We start from the raw sequence: 9,332 nt of genomic DNA on the forward strand, positions 1-9,332 counted from the left end.
TTACCCATGACGCAGTAGACATTAATACCACCTTCGACGAATATGTTATTTGTAGAATAAACCTAAGAAGAGGAGATAATTTAGCCATATGTTGTATTTATAGAAGCCCTAGCAGTAATGAAGATAACAACAATAAACTAGTAAATCTACTGGAAAGCATCTCTAATGGTAACTTCTCTCACATATTACTGGTGGGTGATTTCAACTGTAAAGAAATCGACTGGAATACCAACACAACCTCTGTAGGTGATGCACATATCGCCACGAGGTTGTTGGAGGTAACAAGGGACTGCTTTTACACCCAACATGTCAAAAGACCGACAAGAATTAGGGAGAACCAGATTCCATCTTTACTCGACCTCATCCTAACAAATGAAGAAGGAATGATTACAAACATCAAGTTCAATCCAGGTCTAGGCAAAAGTGATCACCTAATGTTAGAATTTGACATTTTATGCTATGCTGAAATCCTGGAACAAAACATCGATAAACGCAACTTTCTTAAAGGTAATTATGTATCTATTCACAAAGAGTTGGCTGAACACGCATCAGAAGATACTACAAATATGGATGCGAATGAAAATTGGACACACCTTATGAATATTTTATCTACCAGTATTGAAAAACATGTACCATTATACAAGAGGCGATCCAATGATATCCGCAAACCATATATCAATAAAGATGCAATATCTGCTGTAAAGAAGAAACACCAAGAATGGACAAAGTATCTCCACTGCAAAACAGAAAACAACTATCAATCATACAAAATTGCCAGGAACAAAGCCACAAGACTGTTGCGATTATCACAAAGATCTTACGAAAAATCCATAGCTGAAAACATAAAGGATAGCCCAAAACTCTTCTGGAACTATGTCAGATCAAAAACTAAGACAAAATCTACCATCACCAGAGTCAATTATCCAAATGGAGACCTAACAGAAACAGATAAAGAAACAGCCGAAGTTATGAACGATTTTTTTGTCAGTGTATTTGTGGAAGACGGGAATACCAATTTACCCCCGTTACCCAGGAGGAATATAACGAGTCCACTGATAGATTTTGAAATCACGGAGGAAATAGTACTAAAGGCACTATCTAAGCAAAAACCAAATAAATCACCTGGTCCGGACGGAATTCACCCGAAACTTCTACTAGAAACAAAGGACATCATAGTAAAGCCTTTAACCTCACTTTTCAAAAAATCAATTGAAGAAAGTGTAGTGCCAAAACAATGGACCACAGCAAATGTTTGCCCAATACACAAGAAAGGATCAACAAAGGATCCAAATAACTATCGTCCTATTAGTCTGTCATCTGTACCCTGTAAAATCTTGCAGAGGATAATACGTGACAATATCATGGACCACCTAAAGATCAACAATTTACTGTCACCAGAACAACATGGATTTACGCCAGGCAAGTCTTGCACGACACAGCTCCTGGAGGTATTAGAACACTGGACACAGGCCCTTGACAACAACAACAACGTCGATGTTATTTATTTGGATTTTAGTAAAGCCTTTGACAAAGTGTCCCATAGACTCCTCATATACAAATTAAAATCCTATGGAATTGGAGGCAAAATTCTGTCATGGATTCAACAATTTCTGTCAGGACTACAACAAAAGGTTATTATAAATGGAACAAGCTCCAAAACCAAAAAAGTAAAAAGCGGTGTACCTCAAGGAAGTGTACTCGGGCCCATACTATTTCCAATTTATGTCAATGACATCCCAGAGATAGTGAATTGTGTTACCAAACTATTCGCGGATGATACCAAATTGTATTCAAAAATCAACACATTACAGGACTGTGAAGAGCTACAGACAAATATTGACAGGATCTCCGATTGGACTGACCTCTGGTTAATGAAACTAAATAAAGAAAAATGCAAGCATATGGAAATTGGGAATATCCCCATTAACAGACAATACACCATAAAGGACGGCGACAGCAGAATACGACTTGGGAAAACCAACAGTGAAAAAGATCTGGGAGTGACAATAGATAATACCCTGAAGTTTACAAATCAAGTGAATAAAGCTTCAACAAAGGGAAACCAAATCATGGGTATCATTTTTAGAACTTTCACTTATCTAGACAACCAAACTTTTAAAACACTGTATAAGACTCTGGTTAGACCTCATTTGGAATACTGTTCTGTCGTTTGGTCTCCCTGGATTAAAAAAGATATAAAAACCATCGAAAACGTCCAACGAAGAGGCACAAAAAGACTAGTAAACCTCAAAGATCTCTCCTATCCGGACCGATTGAAGACCCTGGGTATCCCAACACTGGAATATAGAAGACTGAGGGCCGATATGGCGGAGACCTTCAAAATTATCAACAAAATCGATATTGTTACTAGTGAGAACATGTGTACTGCAATGAGACACACAGGTACAAGAGGTCATAATAAAAAAACTCTACAAGAAACCCTTTCGTCTCAACTCGGCAAGAAATGTTTTCAGTAACAGGATAGTGGAGTCCTGGAATTCTCTCCCTGTTGATGTGGTCAATGCTGAAAACCTGAATATTTTCAAAAATAGGCTAAACAAGCACTGGAAAAACCACGTCACGAAGTTTTCACCATCAACCTAGGAAAGACATTATATTATACTTAAACCTAGGACATGCTATTAAGGATTTAAGCAATCTTTTTAATATTTTACCATTATTGTAAATATCACTATACATCTTTACAAGCCGTTTGTGGCTTTCCAATGATGTTGGACTGATGAGAAACTGATGAGTATAAAACTGTATTGCAGATTATTTCATTGAAAATACGGCGAAGTTGTTTGTCAGAATCCCGAGAAATACACCTGTTGACCGACATATATGTGTAATACGTGGTGCAAGTTCAGTCATTCAGAAGATCGTTTTTTTGCTGTCTGCGGACATGATTTTTCACATACATAATATCTAAATGATATATTTCACTAAATGTTTGATATTTTATAATTGATAATTTTTTATTATGTATTTTTCCCGATAACATTAATCCCGCAGAATATCGGCAGCTAAATCAAGCCGCCATTGTGTTGCCGATTGTAAACAATCGCGTTTCCGTCGGCCAATATTCCGTGAATTAAACCATTTTACGATTGAACATGCACCTGGTACGTAATAATGTTTATCTTTATTATATAATTCCAATGCATACTACTTTTAAAACACTTTTTCTGAGATAATACCGATGTATTGATTTGCGGTAAAATTTTCACATGTCAATCATCACATAATAATGCGTCATGGTCGGCAACTACTTGCAAATCAGTGGTACAGCTATGGGCACCAAGATGGCTCTTCGTAACTTTCAGTGGTACAGCTATGGGCACCAAGATGGCTCAATCGTACGCCAATGTATATATGGGACACCTTGAGTCTGAAATCTTAACATCAGCCCCATTCAAACCTTTCAGCTGACTCAGAATCATTGATGATATTGAAATCAAATGGACCTCTAACCGACAGTCTCTCGATGAATTTATTGAACATGCCATCAAATTCACTACCGATATATCATCCGACACCAATATATTTTAGACACTAGATCCACCTTAGTTGAAGCGGTCATTAGTACTCACTTGTATTCCAAACCTACTGATTCTCATCTGTACCTCCGTCCCACCAGTTGCCATCCCTCGCATACCACCAGAAGCATTCCCTATTCACAAGCTTTACTAATAGTGCATTATAATACGTCGAATAGTGTCCGACAATACCACCCTGGAACGTCAGTGCAGAGAGATGAAATGCCACCTTCTCTCTAGAGGATACAAATCACATCTGATCGACCAAGAAATCGACAAGGTTCGCGCCCTAGATAGAGCCATTCTTCTCGTATACAAAACCGGAACTGCCACTCAACGTGTTCCCCGTGTGGTAACATTCCATCCTAACTTACCACATCTACCTTCTATCCTTACAAACCACTGGAAAATCATCGAGTCATCAACCAAACTTAGGCGTATTTTTCCAGAGCCACCGCTCCTAGCCTACCGCAGACCAAAACATATAAAAGACTTTGTAGTGAGCAGCAAACTTCCTCCACTTGCTCCTGCTGCACAAACGGGTTCATTCAAGACATGCAACAATAAACAGTGTATTATGTGTCCATACACAGCTTCCACAGACACATTTGAATGTGCAATCAGCAACAAAGCATACAATATCCGACAGAACCGGACATGCAATGTCATCTACCTCCTCTCGTATAGGAAATGCAAAATGCAATACGTTGGGGAAACCGGCGGTCCACTTAACGTCATATTCAACAATCACCACTGGTCTATCGAACAAAACAAACTGACTATCCGGTTGCCAGATATTTCAACTTACCCAGCCATAGTTGGAAAGACAAGCAGGTGATTGCAATTGAGCACTGTTCCTACTGGACACAAACCAAGCGTCATTCGAGAGTCTAAAATAATGTAATCTCATCACGTTCAGTCACATTTCACACGTCACCGTGACACACCGATTGCGGATACTGCACCATGTATTTCTGTGGGAGGCACCAACATCTGTTTAAAACAAAATACTTTTTTTCTAGCTGTTTCCTTTCTTGTTTATTCCGCATCCAAGGTTTTTCTAATCTTAAGCACACATGGTAAAAATTGTGTAAGCCCGATTTTATTTTTTGTGTGGGTATGTTGTGTATGTAGTTGTGTGAATGTGATGAGATAACATTATGTGGCCAAAGAGGGGATAATTTTAACTCTAATTGCACGAGTTATTCCTCTCGGTATAAGAAAAGGAGAATGAATGTTGACTTAGGAACCAAACAAAATCAAGACACGTAGAGCGAGTTTCCCCACACAACCTCATGTCCATGACACAAATGTAGTTTGGCAAAAGGCTTCCAGTACTAGAAGATATTGTGACAAAAACCGGACCCGGGTGCGGTATTCCTAAGTATTCCTTGGTAGCGTGCAGGTAGTATCCAGCACCCAGGTCGCAGTTTCTGTCTAACCTTATATTTTGTATGATCCGTAGGTTAAGACTACAAGTCTCAACGATTGCTTATCCGGAATGATCCAGTATAATAAAAGACTCAAGCCAATAATAAAAGTTAAAGAATATATTATCTAACTGAGAAAGTCACAACATGTGTTAAATAAGAATAATAATCTCCATAATTCCAGTAATCTCACAGAGGCTAAGAGCCGTACTATTGAAACTTATGAGTCTTTCCTGAGAAATCGACTACTGACATCTCACAGAGGCTAAGAGCCGCACTCTTGAAACTTATGAGAGTCTTTCCTAAGCTTGTCATAAAATACATATATGTACAATGATAACTCATAGAGAGGCTAAGAGCCGCACTCTTGAAACTTATGAGTTTCATATCCTATAACCAAATAATCCAAGAAATAAATATTTAGACAACTCATAGAGGCTAAGAGCCTTACTCTTAAAGGCCCACTACCTTTTCGAAACGGCTTTTAATTTTTAAAATGGGAATGTAAAAACAAGATCGATAATTTTGTAGAGTCCTAAAAATTATTAAGTTACCGTTAATACTACATTTATCATCACCTTCTGAACGATTTGATTAAAATAAATAAAATGTTTATTTTCATAACGCGGGTCGTATTATGTTTCCCGCCGTCGTCCTAAATACCGCGCGGTAGTTGACTATCACTGCGCCAGACGGCAAAACAGCGAATTGACTCTCTACTGTTTTCATATATTACGCAGGCAATCTTGCATATGTTTTGGTGTCGTAACCTTATTTTAGATCATCGGTATGCATTTTCTGGTGTTATTAATGTTTTATAAGAAACCTTTATATTTTGCTCCGGAAAGGTAATGGGCCTTTAAAACATGTGAGTGTCTAATCCTAACTTAAGAAATAACCAATTTCGTCTGGCGCTATTATCCTGCGAGAGCGTAGTGACCGCTCGCTGGTACCGGTGAAACAGAAGTGGCGAGGCCCTGTGCTCACCCCTATTTATAACCTTTGGGCCTCGGGCGAGGCTAGGCCGCCCGCTGATTGGCTGAAAGCCTCGGTTGGCCTGTCTCTCACACACCCGAGACCTTACGCAAAGGAACTAGGGTAAAGTGATCGTAAGTCGGACACCCTTTGTGTTCAGAACAGCAGTACGTCGAGATATGAAGACCACTATTAATCTAATGGGTACCGTCCGAGAGAGCACACTTTCTGCATCATATTTCCATTTCGATACTCTCGTTTTTTTACCTTACAATACAATACAGAGCAAATAAAGTACTAAACCTGCAATTCGATCGAGAGTCGGACGCATTTGACTATGAGTCGGACAGTCCAGATTGCTTTGATATTACGTCGGACAATCGGATTAAGTTAACATTTTATACAATTCTGAATCAAAAATATTAGTCATTTATCATTAAATAAGAAATTTGTTGTTCATATTACTTTCGGTAATTGACATAATCGCCAGTTGTCAAGCAAACTGCACATGACTAAAAATGCATTTTGTATTGTGTATGCTACAACATTACATTTGCTCCGACATTGAATAGATACACGTGCGTTTGCGGGCACGAGATGTGGCTATATACTTCACTTTAAAATGTTTCCACCTTACATACAGTGTATCTCTGGGAAATCAATAAATATAGCTTGTATAACAAATGATAGCCTGACGAAATAGTTGTAGATATTTCATGGACTGAAAAACGAAAGAAAAACTGCGGTCAATTTTAATAAGGAATGTATATTGATTTTGTTTCATACAATGCTTGAAATTGGGTTGTTATATGTTTTAACATAACATTTTTTCTTGAAAGTATATTCAGTTATTTCTAAGATTCCAGGGGAAAATTATCAATGTTAGTAAAAGTTTTAGAACATGACGTACTAAACCACGAAAGGGATCTGCAGTTCAAACGCGACTATGTATCGATGTTACGTGGTCAGACGTGGCGAGCACACTGGCCTTATCATTAAACAACTACATGTATTTGCCTAATCTGAGTTTGTGTTTTATCGTGGTTGCATAAGTTGAATAAGGAGAAATGCCTGTCGCTCTAAAACCCATTCTGAAATACACTGTACATTTTTTGATGCTAGGAGACTTTGTCCTTTGCAAAGCACAAACATTTTCAGAATTGACGATTGCCAATAGCAACTCCGTGTTTTCCTAATAAACACATGCAGAACCTGCTCCAATTACTTTAAAAAGAATTGAAAACTATACAACCAAAAGTGCTGTGTCCAAATTCCAGGATGGCTGGATGGACAACATCCTTTTTCCCGCGCTAATCATGAGTCATGGCCATCCCAAATTAAAGTTTCTGTGTCTACATTTTAGCTTGTGTTGCCGATATTTTAGATAAATGATTCAGAGAATGAGTTTTGATATATATACCATTGATATGTCAGAGAAAATTGTCTATTTAGATGGACAAGTAAAAATATTCGTGTTATTGCGTACTCGATATCACTTCTTTGCTTTACAAAGTACATTATGTAACTGTACAATCAACAGGATGGCACCAATAAAATATGAGAAATCTTGTTGTTATATATATATTTAAAATTTATTCATTGGGCTACACACGTTTTTTTCTACTAAAATGTGCGCTGCCATACATCCTGATTAAAAAATTAAAGAAGAATACCAATGGTGACCTGAAAGGAAACTTAAAAGACTGATTAGAAAATAAAAAATAGATAAGAAATATTTATAAAAAAAATAAGGGATGAAAGTTTCAAACTTATAATGATGAAAAAAGGGTAATTACAGCACCTCTTTATGTCTATATATCACATATATTCACTGGTATAATGTTAAAATTCACTGTCCGACTTATGATCGTTTTGGACATTTTTGGTGTCCGACTCAAGATCAAATCACGTTTGCGACTTTGAACCAAATTATCAGATAAAATGCTGTGTCTATCGGCAAATTGAAGATAATTCTGCATTTGTTTTACACAAATCTTACAGCTAAACTTCAGCTTTAAGTTGCATGCCGTAATAATCAAAAGAAATGACTTCTCATATCAGTTTGAAATCACAAAAACTTTACCCGCTCTCACAGTGAAATGTACCGCTTTTGCTACTATATTCGCGATCGGACTTGGCAAAATATGTAAACGAGAAAGTTATCAACATGGTGAGAGTCTACTCTGTAACTATTGAAGGTAATGGTGAGGACCTATGGGTATAATAATTTATACTCTGTAACTATTGAAGGTAATGGTGAGGACCTATGGGTATAATAATTTATACTCTGTAACTATTGAAGGTAATGGTGAGGACCTATGGGTATAATAATTTATACTCTGTAACTATTGAAGGTAATGATGAGGGCCTATGGGTATAATAATTTATACTCTGTAACTATTGAAGGTAATGATGAGGGCCTATGGGTATAATAATTTATACTCTGTAACTATTGAAGGTAATGATGAGGACCTATGGGTATAATAATTTATACTCTGTAACTATTGAAGGTAATGGTGAGGACCTATGGGAAACACTCAGCTCTCCTGTGTGTCCGAACATTTACTTTGCCGGAGATTACACCAGTCTAGACGGAATGGTTGGGGCCCATGGATCGTACAATACCGGGATCAGAGCCGCGGAACAGATACTTAATGGCCGATGTGAGAGGGAGCTCAAACGACAACAGAAGAGAAAAGAGGAAAAGGAAAAGACTGAAGACAAAAAGGATAAAAAGGATGAACTTTGATAATAAGTGTAACTTGCAACTTTCTATATAAATAAAATATATTGAGGGAATACCAATTCTGCCGTAAAATGTGTGCATGTGAGGGGGTGGGTGCATTAAGTGTGTTCCATCATGTCCCTTTCACTGATTTGCTATAGAATTGGGGACTTTAATATTTTAATATTTTACAGATATTTCTAATTAGAATACAATTTTGAAAAGTTTAATTCTCCTACTTACAAAAAGATAAGAAAAAAAATATTAACACATTCAATAGTTGTAAGAGAGACACTTGAAACACTTGAACTTTAATCTTTTATGAACAATTTCAATTTTTACCAAGATATTATAAGCATGATTAGATGTGGTTTTTTCTGACTTTCCTGTAGAAGTGGGATATATGTTACAGTCCTTATGTGTTTTACATAACCTATATAACTTATACTATCAACAGCAGAGCTGTACTTATGTTGACATGTAACTTTATTATAAACAAACCTTTCCTCTGTGTGATATGTATAAAGTCCCAGATTAAAAGGAGCTGATTTGAGACAATTTTAACATGTTTGGTTGTTTAAAGTCCTGATTTAGGTTACAACCTCTACTCTGGACTTGTTAGTAACCAAGGGTTATTCCCTCCTCCTTTCTCAACACGGGCTT

This window comes from Argopecten irradians, chromosome 6 (genome assembly GCF_041381155.1).
Source record: "Argopecten irradians isolate NY chromosome 6, Ai_NY, whole genome shotgun sequence".
NCBI classification, from domain to species: Eukaryota; Metazoa; Mollusca; class Bivalvia; order Pectinida; family Pectinidae; genus Argopecten; species Argopecten irradians.